The sequence below is a fragment of the Sarcophilus harrisii genome, chromosome 1 (assembly GCF_902635505.1).
Source record: "Sarcophilus harrisii chromosome 1, mSarHar1.11, whole genome shotgun sequence".
Taxonomy (NCBI): Eukaryota; Metazoa; Chordata; class Mammalia; order Dasyuromorphia; family Dasyuridae; genus Sarcophilus; species Sarcophilus harrisii.
The window spans coordinates 218,640,382-218,655,016 of NC_045426.1; the positions used below are offsets into that span (position 1 = coordinate 218,640,382).

General features: G+C 34.2%; 1 protein-coding gene across 2 annotated transcripts in view; it reads left to right on the top strand.

The window, feature by feature from the left end:
- RNF38 (ring finger protein 38) overlaps positions 1 to 14,635 on the top strand; it is a 197,055-nt gene that overhangs the window by 66,141 nt on the left and 116,279 nt on the right. The window lies entirely within an intron of this gene.

Genomic DNA, 14,635 nt, shown 5'->3' on the forward strand with positions numbered 1-14,635 from the left:
TTTTTCTTCCCCTTTTCCACCTCCTCTGTCTTTCTCCATTTCCTGCTTCCTATTTTTTACTTCTCCCTCTCTGCTGATTCCTTCTCTGTTGCCTTTGAACATGCTTGTTCTTTAAAAAAAAAACCTTACTAGATCCTACTATCTTCTTAATCTATGTTCCTATATCTCTTCTCCCTTCCTCAGTTAAAACTCTTAGAAAAAGTTGTCTGCCTCCTTTTTCTCCTCTCGCTCAGTCCACATATCTTTGCAATCTGGCTTCTAGCCTCATCATTTAATTGTTATCAGTGATCTCTTAGTTGTCAGTGGTTAAGTCCAGGTGAGGACTCAGGTGGAAAAGGATGCCAAATGAGGAGAAATGAGCCTGGAAAACAGTTTATGTGATGATCATAGCACTGTTTTTTTTAAAAAAAGCCTTATCAGAGTCAAGAACTGTGATCAATTTAATGACCAACCACAATTCCAGTGATTGATGATGAAACATACTAAGAGGTGATAGATGCAAGATGCAGAATGAGACAGACCCTTTTGGACATGTCCAATGTGACAAATAATTGTTTTCTTCATTGTGCATATTTTATTAAAAGGATTTTGTTTTCAAGAGAGGAAAAGAAGAAAAATGCTTATTTGAAAATAAATTTAAAATTCTAAACAAAAAAAAATGCTTGCCACAAGCCAAAAAAAGATTATTCTAAGCATTTGGGATAGAGATTCAAAAGGAGAGACATGTTTTCCCTCAAGGAGTTCACTTTATAATGAGGGCAAGAACACATATAAGTGAGAGGATGTTGAAGTGCTATTTTGGTTTGAGAAGTTACTGAGATGGTTGGAAGACAAAGAGGTTTAGATTAATATACTTCTTCTAGATTTGATCATGGTTCCAGAACTGCTGGAATGAATTGGGTGTGAGGTGAGTCAAGACATGACATGGTAGCTTGTAAGGAGATGACTTAATGTAAAGCATGAATAGAACCTATCCTAGATGTAGTGGGTGACTGAGGCAGTGATCAATCAGAGCAAAGTGTCCCAGGGATTAAAGAGTTAAGTTCACTAGGAATGATTTCTTATCCAGACAACATGGCAGCTGGTCTGGAGAAGGCCCAAGACCAAAGTAAATTGTAGCTGAAACTCAACGGATGAAATGAGCAGGAAATCTAGGGCAGGTCAGATGTTCCAAAGGCCAAGGGTTTGTGGGTTTCTTTGTTTTTGCCAAAAAATTTAGGAAGCCAAAATGTAGGGAGTATCACAGAATTGGTGCTTAGTTTGCATTCAAGCTGAGTTTTGTAAACTCGGGTCTTTTTTATTCTGGAGGCTAACATCCACAACTCATAACTGATTTGGTGACGCGCTACTATTTTTGACTTGGCAATAAGTCAATACTAAATTGTTGGCAATTATACTTAGTATTTTACTCTAGAATTCCTTCCTGGATTTAGTGTTCTTAGATTGGTAAAGCCCTATTAGTAGAAAGAAATCCTCTATTAATTTGGTTGGATTGGAAGTGGTAATGCAGATAGGGTTTTATACAGGATATGCTGATTTTCGTATCCTTTTCTTCAGACTCTTTGATTTGTCTGACCACTAAGTTCAATATTCTCTCTTTGCCTTTGTGAAACAGCATTATCCTGTCTGTTAGATTTTCCCTGCAGATCCATCATGGCTAATGGTAGGTTGGGCAGGGTCAAGGGAAGCCCAACCTAGCCAAGACAAGTGGGGTATGGTGGATATAGTCTGGGAAGGGTATTTCCTGCCAGCAGATCCATAAACTTTTACTAGTAAATGAAGGAGGAAGAAAAGACATTATTAGATGGACTTTAACTATTCAAGATAGACATTGACTTTGGGAACTATTGACATTGAGACTGTCATACTTAAAAATAGTATAGATCAGTACTTTTTTCATCTAAAAACTTATAACCAGAGGCCAATTAGAATATCTGGTAAACTGAACATTACTTATCCTATGTACACAGTTTTGCTTAAGAGAGACTTATAATGAGGACCATCAAGCATATTGGATTTAGATTTAGAGGTTTGAAAGTTCTTAGAGGTCATTTGATCCAATTCCCTCATTTTACAAATGAAGAACCTTAGATCCAGAAAGGTTAGAAGACTTGTCCCCCATCATACAATGTGCAGAACCATGATTTGAAATTGGATTCTCTGATTTCAGGGCCATCACAATTTTCCATAGCATTACACTACCAATCAGGAAATTCCCAGCTCAGTACAATTATACACTAGGAAAAATTCTTAAGTGATTAGAATACAATACTTAAAAATAATCTTAGAAAATATAAGATTTAAAATTGTTTTTGAAAGAAGTGAGGCAATTGAAACTTCACTTAGATCTAGTCGGGTCTAACTTGACATTAGACCAATGCAGACTTTACAATTCTTAGTAATTGATAAAAGGAGAAAGACACACTTTCAGGTACCTCCTCTAAAGAACAGCATTTTATTTGCTACTGCTCACAGAAAATGTGAAGAAACATTAAAAAGGCAAGAAGGAATTCTTCCTTCCTGTCTAGCCAGAAAAGAAATGGCAGATGATTTTAAAAGATTCTTCCTCAAACCTAATCTAGAACTTTCAGGACTGTCAGATCATATGGCAAAGTGCTCTTATATTTCAAGCTCTGCCAGATCTGAAGGCTGCTGCTTTTCTGTGGAAAGAAAAGAGATCATTTTGAACAATATTCACACCAGCTTTCTTCACAGTGTAGTCAATATGACTTTTTGGGGGACCACTGATTATTCTTGCTGTGGCCCAGTTGAAAAAGAATGAGGTATTGTCTTTCCTCACCCCAATTCTGAATCAGATTTCTTTGCTTTTCCTATATAGCATAGGGTCTTTTTTTCACCTCTTACCCCCCCACCCCCTCCCCCAGATGGCAGGATGACCAGTAGATGTTAAATATATTAAAATATAAATTAGATGCACAATAAGTATACATGACCAAACCGTTATTTTGCTGTACAAAAAGAATCAGACTCTGAAATATTATACAATTAGCTTGTGAAGGAAATCAAAAATATAGCATAGGGTCTTAAACTATGTAATCAGAAAATGTATGTTGAGTTAGATTAAATTAACATTTATACTTTTTTTTTGTTATTGTGAACTTGCCAAGTATGAAAATATATGATCATTTTTGTATACAAACAACAGAAAAAGAGAACTGAGTAGGGTTGGTTATTGTCCTTTGTGCCCAGAAAGGAGAAAAATGACATCTCTATGTCAAGATCAAACGGTAGGGTGTGTCTGATTATGGCCAATCAGACTAATATGACCTTGGAAGGCCCTACCACAGGTGGGGCACAAATAGTCTATATGAACATTTGGAGTGTAGATGTCTCAGTATACAAAGAATACACAAAAAAATGAACCGTATATGAAATCATAAATCTACATACAGCTTGTGGTTTTAAAGCATATAATAAATTTAACATGATAGTTCCAGAATTGTCTTTCTTGTCTGTTTCTTTTTAAAGTCTTTTCCCCCTGCATATTTTAAAGTATTTTCTTGATACTCATTTCTTCCTTTTTGAAGCATCACTATCACATTCTCTTCCATAATTCTCCCCACTTCCCAAAATATTATGTACACACACATACACACACACACACACATCTTCTCTAGTAACAAATAAGTATAATCAAACAAGACATATTCATACATTAACCACATCTAAAGATGATGTCTCATCATGTGCCACCAAGCCATCCCCTCTCTGTCAACAGGTGAGGATGTACAATTCATTATCATATGTATTCTGGAGTCATGCTTGTTCTTTGAATTGATCAGAATTTGTAAGCCTTTTAAAGTTTTTTCATTTATCCTGTCTCGTATAAATTTTTTTTTTATTTAATAGCCTTTTATTTACAGGATATATACATGGGTAACTTTACAGCATTAACAATTGCCAAACCTCTTGTTCCAATTTTTCACCTCTTACCCCCCCCCCACCCCCTCCCCTAAATGGCAGGATGACCAGTAGATGTTAAATAATATTAAAATATAACTTAGATACACAATAAGTATACATGACCAAAACATTATTTTGCTGTACAAAAAGAATCAGACTCTGAATTATTGTACAATTAGCTTGTGAAGGAAATCAAAAATGCAGGTGTGCATAAATATAGGGATTGGGAATTCAATGTAATGGTTTTTAGTCATCTCCCAGAGTTCTTTTTCTGGGTATAGCTAGTTCAGTTCATTTCTGCTCCATTAGAAATGATTTGGTTGATCTCGTTGCTGAGGATGGCCTGATCCATCAGAACTGGTCATCATCTAGTATTGTTGTTGAAGTATATAATGATCTCCTGGTCCTGCTCATTTCACTCAGCATCAGTTCGTGTAAGTCTCTCCAGGCCTTTCTGAAATCATCCTGTTGGTCATTTCTTACAGAACAGTAATATTCCATAATTTTCATATACCACAATTTATTCAGCCATTCTCCAACTGATGGACATCCATTCAGTTTCCAGTTTCTAGCCACTACAAAAAGGGCTGCCACAAACATTCGTGCACATCGTATAAATTTTTCTCATGGTTCTTCCTATTCCACTCTGCATCAGTTTAAACAAGTCTTCCCAAGTTTTTCTGGAACTCTTGTTTTCATAATATCTTAAGTCATACAATAGTTCATTACCTTCATATATTATAATTTCTTCACTTAGAAATTATAGGCATTTCCTTTTGTTTTTAAACATTTTTTGCTGTAACAAAAGTTTTGCCTTAACTAATTTTTTTGCTAAATTGGTATTTTTCCTCTTTTGTGTCTGTACCCCTGGATCAAAGTTTACACACAGTTTAGTGACTTCTTGGGCTGAGTTACAAATTGTTTACCAGAAGGACCAGGCTAATTTACAACTCATCAACAGTGCCTTAGTGTAGTCCCTCCATCAATTGCTAGTTTCTTTTTTTTGTCATTTCTTTGAAGGGCAAAGAATATGAGGGAATGGTAGAAGCATCATCTATTACTATTCTGCTTGGAACTTATAGTCATAAAACTGGGAAGGTATGAAGATAAGAGCATGTGTTATTATTTTAATTGGTATCCATGGCATTAAGATTAAAAAGTTATTGCCAAATGGGCAGCTTTTTCATTAAAGGCAAAGAAATTGACCCCCTGAGGCTTAATTGGTCCAAGAAATTAAGGTTTAAATTGTTGACCTTCCTAGTTGCTTAAAGCTTAAAAGTATAGCATATAGATTAGTAGGTGCTCCTCACTTAAACTTGCTGGATAGAGCATGACACTGTTGGCAAATGTTTAATTGAAAGGAGTTAACACCCAACTGAATCAACCATTATATATTTGCAGAATATTCCATCCATATTGTTGTTAAGTAAATTTTTTACTTAACTCTTATGTGGTCTGTGAGTGTCTCCTTTTTTTCTACTCCTAAATCTGAAGTACCACATTGCCATAAATTTGACCTGGCCAAAAACATTTGTTTTAAGTGTAGGATTGGATTGGAATGACATTATAGCAAGTGTATACAGGAAAAAGTATGTATAGGAAGAGATTATTATTGGATGGCTTAATGAGGGAGCTTTATATCCTATTACTGCTGGACTTGTAACCAGATACAGCCAAATCTTAATGATTAGGAAGGGGATAAAAGGGATTACCCCCATTTGATGTCAAAGATATCCTAGTTGATAGCAAGGATAAACATACTTCCGGGACTCTTAGTACCTGGCTATTGCTGATGGTCCAAAGAAAAGCTGGATCACAAAGAGGAAATTATATTGAACTCTTGAGATTAGGGCTCTAAGCGAAGAAAATGATAATGTGAGTGGTATCAGAGTGACAAATGAGAACCTATCCCCATGGTAAGATCACTAGGCTTACGCTACTACTATCTTCTAGGAATTACTTCTTCCATTGGGGAAAAATAGCAGTTGCTTCTTCCATATAGAAACTTGAGAGTTTTTAGAATAATTTAAATAATGACTGATTAAATTGTTGAACAATGATTGATGAAGACATTTTTTGGTGATCTCAGAAAAGACTTATAAAGTGAATTAAATTGGATAGAGATCTTTTGCCTTTTTGGGTGGTTAACGTGGGGGAATTACAATAAGTTTGGTGGTTTGGACCTATGCACAGTACTTTGCTATGTCAGATCCCCTCATAGAAACTCTGTGGCTAATGAAGAAGGTGATTGGCACCTTGTAGCCAGGCCTGACTTTACTTTAACTCATTAGTGGAAGACCCTTGGAACCTTGTCACCAAAGGATGGAATATGTTAGGAGCAATGTCTTATTGGTATATAGTAATCTTATTAATCATGTATCAGTAAGATTGGAAGATATTTACCACATAGGCTACTTCTTCCCTAAAAAAAAAAAAAGAAGAAGAAGAAGCCCTTTCTTAGACCTAATTTATTCATGAAACTAATGCTGTAACTATTGAGATAGATTCCAGTCACTTTAGGCATAACCCAGGCTATGAGTAGTTGGACCTCTTCACAATTATTTAATGTCCCATTGCTTTGCTGGCTAACATATCCTTCTGGCAAATATAAAATCAAAGCTGTACCTAGAAGAATCAACACAACCAATTTCCTGAATATCCTTTTTTAGGCCTTTGTCAACTAAATTCTACTTAAAGTCTACTACTGTCTCATTTCCTAAATTACGGGTGTATCTGGAGTCAGTCCTTGCTGAGAACTGAGGTGGAACCACAGTTGTTTTAATTTATATTTCTCTTCTGGACATTTGGTGGTGAGCAATGGATATAGAAGGGTGAATTTAGAGTTGTTGATAACTTGTATTTCTTCATTTGAAAACTGCCTATTCATATGCTTTGAACATTCACCTGCAAGAGAAGAACTCTTGTTTCTTGTATATTTGTATGGATTCCCTATATAAGTTATATAATAGACTTTTATCAGAAAAGTTTGATAGAAAAATTTTGTCTCTCAGCTAACTGCTTTCCTTCTGATTTAATTATATTGGTTTTATTTGTGTAAAACATTTCATGTATGAAAAATTGCCCATTTTATTTCTCTTTCTGTCTTTCTCTTGTTTAGTCAGGGAATCTTATCTGTATAAGTAAAAAAGTATCTACTTCCCTCTTCCTCTGATTTCTTGATGTGATCTGTTCAATCTGGGTTATAGATCCATTTGGAGCTTGTTGTATTTATTAAATGGTGTGAGCTGTTATTCTAAATGTGATTTCTGCTAGACTGCTTTATAGTTTCCTTAGTAGTTTGTATGAAATATTGAGTCCTTCTCTTCAGTAGTTGATGTCCTTGGTTAGTGTTGAACTCTATGTGGTTATATTTGATTGCTCCTGGACTTTGTTTATCTAATCTGTTCCATTAATATACTTGTCTATTTTTAACCAGTACTAAATAGTTTTAGATGATTACTGCTTTGTTATGGGAGGGAGGAGGGAGGAATCAGGAAAGGCATCATGTGATACATAAGTTTTATTTCAGAGGACACCAGGGTTTCCTAGTGGTAGAGGTGAGAAGAGAGTACATTACAGGAATGAGCCATAGCTGGTATGAAGCCCAAGATATCAGTGATACTGTGTTATATGTATGTGTGTGAAACAGCATGCAGAACATGAGGAGGAGAATATAAAGATGGGGATGACAGAAAGGAGATAGGTTGCAAAAAGATTTAAATGTCAGAATAGTTTGTTTTATCTTTGAGTCAACAGACAAGTCATGTGTGTGTGTGTGTGTGCGCGCGCATGGAGGGTGTATTTGCCCAGAATCACAGAGGTATTACTTAATAAACATTTAATGAAAATTTGTTTAATGAAATCTAGATCATTTTCAATATGATTGTCCTTTATATCTGAAGCTATAGGTTATAATGTTGCTCAAAGTTCTCTCCAAGTTAAGCTTCCCTGATTCAGCTGACTAATTCTCAAATTCTTCTGGTCCCTATTCCCCTTTCTGTGTTAGTATCTCTTTTCTGAATATGCTTCAGATTATCATTGTGCTTCTTAAAATATCACATCTAGAGCCAAACACACCATTCCAGATAGTCTCACTTTGACTTAAGACTACTCTAGATCCACTCACTAGAACTGAGGGCTCTTGTGAGTTACTACATCTGGCAACAGTAGGCTCTCTTGAATTCAGCATCTGCCCTCCCAGATGAGAGAGAACAAAATTTAGGCATAGAACATATGTGGCCCAAGGGAATAGACTAAAGGGTATTTTGTGAAATTGGCTGAGGCTTCAGGAAAGTTAGAATGGAATGCTGTGAGCCTCCAGTCTCTCACTCTGTATTGGAGTTGTGATATGGCAATACCCAAGATGACTTCTTAGCTTTCTGTTTTTGTACAGAAAATTTTATTTCCTTTGAGAGGTTGCCAGAATGGTGATTGTTGGGAAGCAAGGTCATATCTATTGTCTCTGCTTTTAGATACACACTTTGGGATCTTAACAGTAATTTCTTTTTTTTATTATTATTGAAGCTTTTTATTTTCAAAACATATTCATGGATAATTTTTCAACATTAACCCTTGAAAAACCTTGTGTTCCAATTTTTCCTCTCCTTCCCTACCCCTTCCCCTAGGTGGCAAGTAATCCAATATATGTTAAATATGGTGGAAATATATGCTAAATCCAATATATTTATATATATTTATACAATTATCTTCTAGCTGTAATTTCTTTGGGGAATGCAGATAGGAAATAAGAATAATTCCTATTTTACTCAATATTAACTAACATGGAGGATGTTGGATCCTATCTGTGATGTAAAGGGCTGTAGGACTGTTAAGAACCATATGGACACATTTATGAAGCTCTAACTGGGAAAATGGGTAAATTTTCCTGGCTAGTTTCAAAATGAAAGAGTACAGCAAAAAAAAAAAAAAAAAGTTTTTAAATTACACACACACACACACACACACACACGCACACGAACACGCATGCACGCGCTCGCAACACTAGCCCTTGAATATGGTCCTATGTCTTTCCAGGGAGTTCTGTCTTAAAAGAGTCTGGACCCTGCCAAGAGGATAGCCTTGAAATCTTTTGTCAAGTGATGGCTCAAATGTGGTACTAATAACTTTTCTCCTTGGGATTCTACCAATGAATGATAACTCAGATTCTATAGAGGAGGGAGGAATAAAATTGCCATACCAAAAGATCTTAACATGGAGAGGAAGTCCTTAATTATTAATGAATAAATATACATGTCTATCAAGCAAGAGGAATTCATTTGCATTTCCCAGGGGAAGAATAGCACTTACAGTTATAAAATTCTAAGAAGCTAACATTTCTTTACACCCAGCATAAGAAAGGTCAGAGAAATTATAAAAACAGATACTATGAAAGGCTGCAGATACAGCAGTTATAGCTTAAAGAGCCCTACAGTAAGTATTACTTAATTATCACCTTCCTTTACTGATTATGTTACAGCAAAGTGCTGTATTTAAATGTGAATTTAAGTTTTATACAGATAACTATAGCTGGGTACTGTGCATCTTTCTGTGTAAATTAGCATGGTTTGCTTTTTGGTTATCTCATCATGAGTTTATCCATTAAAATTTTTAGGTTTTCATAGAAATTGTTGTTTAGCCATGACTTTCATCAAGGACACATGCCTGAGATATTCTATTAAAGACTTCCCTTTATCAACTAATAACTATCAACCTATTAATGACTTTTCTTTAGTTTTCCATCTTATCAGTTTGAAATTCATCATTTTGAACTATTTTATAGCCTTCATTCTTTCATTTTACATGCAAGGATAGTATCAGAAACTTTATTATGTGCTGTCCACCTCCATATAGAGAACTGATAGTCTCTGAATTCAGATTGAAGCATTTTTTCCTCTTTGTTTCTTGTGTGCCCTTCCCCCACAATATGGCCAGTGTAGAAATAGATTTTGAATAATTTCTTATGTATAATTGATATCATATTTCTTTCCTTCTCAATGTGTGAGGGAAGTAAAAAGGGAGGAAAAGAATTTGGAATGAAAAAAATTTTAAAAAGGAAAGAAATAGAAATTTTATCATGCCCTGCTGGAAGTTATATCTGTAGTATTTCTAGGATATTTTAGTTTAGCTAGTTGATATTTAAAAAAAAAAAAAAAACCCACTAAGAAATAAGATTAATCTGGAATGACTTTTTTTTTGCTTATATGTTGATTAATGTGCTGTTTTTATATGCAGTAATTTCTTGATATAGTTTTGCCGTTTTAAATTCTCTTTTTAAAGAGAGTTCAAAACAAAACAAGAGTTAAGCAAAACCATTTTAAAAATGAGCCAACATATTCAACATTCTATTCCTTTAGTTTCCTCACTTCTTTCCCAAGAATAAGGAAGCATATTATCATCCCTGGGACCAATACTGATCATTGTAATTAATCTGAGTTTGTCTTTCAGTGTTGTTTTCATATACATTATCGCCATTATGTATGTTATCTTGGTTCTGTTTGTTTCACTTAACACCGTTCTTATATAATAAGCATTCCCATTTTGCTACCACAAAAATGCTATGATGAATTTTTTTTATATGAGACTTTTTAATGAGACCTATTCTTTTTTTTTTTTAAGATTCCATTAATACTTTTCTATAACTATCTTTTCCTATGACTGCTCTCTGCAGTAGGATTCCTTCCCACTTTATAATAAAGTACAGTTAAAAAATCAGATTATTAATATGTGAACCATATTTGAGTACATGCCTCATTCCTTATCTCTAGTTTTCTACTTTCTCTGCCAAGAGGAGAGAGGTCCATTTGTTCTTAGTCCTCTAGAGTCAAAAAAATTGTTGCATTGATCTGAGTTCTGCTTAGTGTTGTTTTGCTTTATATTATTATGATCATTGTTTATATATTATTCTCTTTATTTGGGTTGCTGGTGTGGGGGAGAAGAGTACTTTTTATGCTGGCTTCAGACTAATTATTTAACATTTTAGGTTTTTTCCAAAAAGATCAATTTACTTCTTATACAAGAGAGTCAACTTTGTCTTATGCTGCCTTCAATACTGAATGCTTCATAGATTAATTTTTTGGGGGGAGAGGGGTAACTGTGTTCTTAAATAGTCAATTATTCTTGTACTTCTGGAAAAGAAATTCATCTTGTCAGGGTTCCAGACAGACCTCTTTTATTCTAATTTTTGCACTTGAGCAGCTTGTGTTATAGAAAAACTCTACATTTAAATCTGAATTTAAGTATTATACAGTATGGGTATATCTTTGTCTTTCTCATAGAACTAACAAATTGAATTTTAAAATTATACCATGTACTGCAAAGAACCAGTATTTCTAGCACAGAGTAATTTTAGTCCCCTCACAGAGTACATACAAAAAAACCTAATTTCTAAAAGGATATAATATTTGAAATAGTTTCAAAAGATATTCATACATGATAGGGGTTTGTAGTACAAGTCCTATTTTATGAGATCCTGTGACTTGATGAAATCAAATTAATTAAATTAATTTGAATTGAAATACTAAAAACTATACAATTTCATATTTGGAAGGAACAGCAAAACTTAAATAGAATTTTCTTCTACAAGATGTCCAGTATAGTGGTATTTCAGTTTTTGCTTAAAGTCCTTCTTAAACCTTCCTCATCTATCCCAAGACAGACCATTCCTTCTTTTTGAAGTTTTAATTATAAGTCAAGTTTGCAGCTTGTAATCATTGCTCCTAGTTTTATATTCTGGGGCTCAAACTCTTCAGATATTTCACAATAACTATAATATCCCTACCCCTCCATTTCCAGGTTTAAGGACCAAATTTCTCCAGTGGATATTCCTTATTGTTCTTTCAAGATCACTTTCCTTATCAATGACCTATACACATCTTTCCTTTTGTTTTTTTTCTGGTTTTTGTATTTTTAAAAATTAATGCTGCATGATTTACTTGCCATCTCACAATGTGTAGACTATAATCTCATCTAAGTGAAATAATATACCATTGTAATTAGTAAATAATTATTTTTAAAAGAGAACTTGGGAGAACAGGTAAAACTAATACAAGCAAAGATAAAGAGACTTTTAAGTAGCAGAAATATAGAAACATCTAAGAAAAAACCCTCCCAAATGCAGAAAATATAATTTGTTTTATTTATCAATGGCATTCATGAGTATTTGTTATTGATTCAGGAGAAAGATTATTATTTGCTTTCAGTGAATGGGTTAGCCACTTCATGTAGTATGAAACCCAGCAAACTGAAACATTATGAAAATGTAGTTGTAGAATCCATTGGCAGGACTAGAATTTTTCCAGAAAAAATTAAGATGTGCTTAGTAAGTGAAAACAGACATTAAAAAAAAACAGCCAAAAAATATCCCATATCTGAGACAACGAGAGTGGCTTTCAATTGTGTAACGTTGCTTATAGAATTACTAAATGTAAAAAAAACAATCTCTTTGCAGTGTTTGTTCATCTGGAAAATTTTCTCTATGTATTTAAATTCCTACTGTGTGGGAATTTGACTCTTCTGGGGTAGGTGGGAGAAAATGTCATGGTATCATTTAATCCTCATTAAAACAATGAAGATCAATTAGAATTAGAAACTTTTTAGCAACCTAGAGATGGAAAAAGAGTTCAAGATGGTAGAACTGATCTTACTTATTATCTCCTGCTTGAGCTCCATACTATACTATCACATCTAATGGGGAGTGTTGGGTTGGTTTTATTCTGTGGCATCTCATTAAGATGAAATTATCTTCAAGGATGCCATATTTCTCAAGTGTTAGCCTTACAACTTACAGAGAGAACTTTGTGAAGTTAGTATTGTCTGAGGGTATTAAACTTTTTGTTTTTAAAATTAATCCCTGTGGCAGCTATTAACAATAATTATAATAATATATAATTATAATAACAATAATAACAGAAATTAACACTTCCTAGCTGTGTGACCTGGGAAAGTCACTTAACCTCAATTGCCTCAGCAAGAAATAAAAATAGTAAAATAAATAGGCTTCAGTTCCAATAGAGTTGGGGTAGAAAATGCCATCTGCATCTAGTGAGAGAATTATGGAGCCTGAGTATGGATTAAAGCATAGTATATTCACTTTTTGCTTGTTTCTCATGTTTTTTTTTTTTTTTCTTTTTGGTCTGATATTTTTTGCACAACATGACAAATATGGAAATATATTTAAGAGAATTGTACATATTTAACTTATATCAGATTACTTGCTGTCTTGGGTGAGGTAAAGGAAGGAGGGAAGAAAATTTGGAATACAAAGTCTTATAAAAATGAATGTTGAAAACCATCCCTACATGTCATTAGAAAAATAAAATGCTATTTTAAAAATGTTAGTTCCATCTATAGCAATTGCCTTAAATGGTTCCATTTGCTGATAATATGATTTATTTTGCATTGTAAGTGGATGAAGTGGTAGAGGTAATTGCAAAGGTGATCATTAGCACATATGTACAATATACTGATGAAATAGTTATTTCTAGTTAGGAAAATAGGAGAAAATAAGTTTAGGGAAAATAGCTTCAATTTTCTCTGTGAATTGCGAGACAAGGGGCAGTACTAAGACTGGCCTAAGGAATGAGGGATTAAAGAGGAAAGGGAAGGATTGGAACAGTCACTGTGGTAAGAGAAAAAAAAAATAATCAGCTGGAGCAAAAGGATTACCTTGCTGCAGTGAGAACTGTTGAGATCATGTAAATTGGTAGTGACTTTGTTCAGTGACATTTGTCAGTAGATGATTAGGAAAAGACAGGTGATGGAAGTAATTCAGGGTTAGGACTTGATAAGGCAAGAGTTGAGATAGAACAAGGGGGCAAGGTATTTGAGATAGAGGACAGTCAAAATCAGAAAGGGAGAAAAATGAAGCCAGGACCATATGTCTTACCTTACTATCTGCCTACTTAACTAAGAGGTTTCAATTCCCCATTAGCCATTTTTGTTCCGTCATTTATAGTGCAGAGATCTTTCCTCTTGATATGCTGGAGGAGGGGCCAGGAGGGGATGGACAGGAAGCAAATTTAGAGTTGGGCAATTCTACTTTTCTCTATTTATTCTATCCTCTTCCTCCAAGTAGTAGTCCTATCCTATCTTTTATTTTACTTTTTTCCCCAATAGTTTTTTAACTTTATTTTAAAAAATAATTTTATTTTTTCAATGCTAAATTCACTCCCTCTCATCTCGTTTCTTTTTTTTTTTTTTAAACGAAACAACATATTTTTTGTTATTTTTAGCTTTCCTTTACAGTGTGAATTCATTCACTTTCATCCTCCATCACACTACCTGGCTTTCTCTCTTCTATCCATCTTTTAAAAAATCTTGGCTCACACATAGCACTCTGTAAGTGTTAGTTGACTGACTGTTCAAATCACATTAAAGTTCATACTATGAAATGATTAGAAGGGAAGCTAGTTTTGTAGCTATGAAGAGGGGATGAATTCTTAATCAGACAAAGAGAAGCAATTAGCAACATTTAATTACATGAAACTGACAGGTTTTTTTACACAACAAAATTAATATATGCAGGGCAAGAAGGAATCAATGGGGGAAAATGTATCAAATAGCTATCATATAAGATTGATGTCCAAGATAAATAGACAACTTATAAAAATACAAGTTGTGCAATGGATAGAGTGTTGGGTTTGGAGTCAGGAAGACTCATCTTTCTCAGCACTTAATAGCTATGTGACTTTGGGCTAGCCACTTGATATGTGTT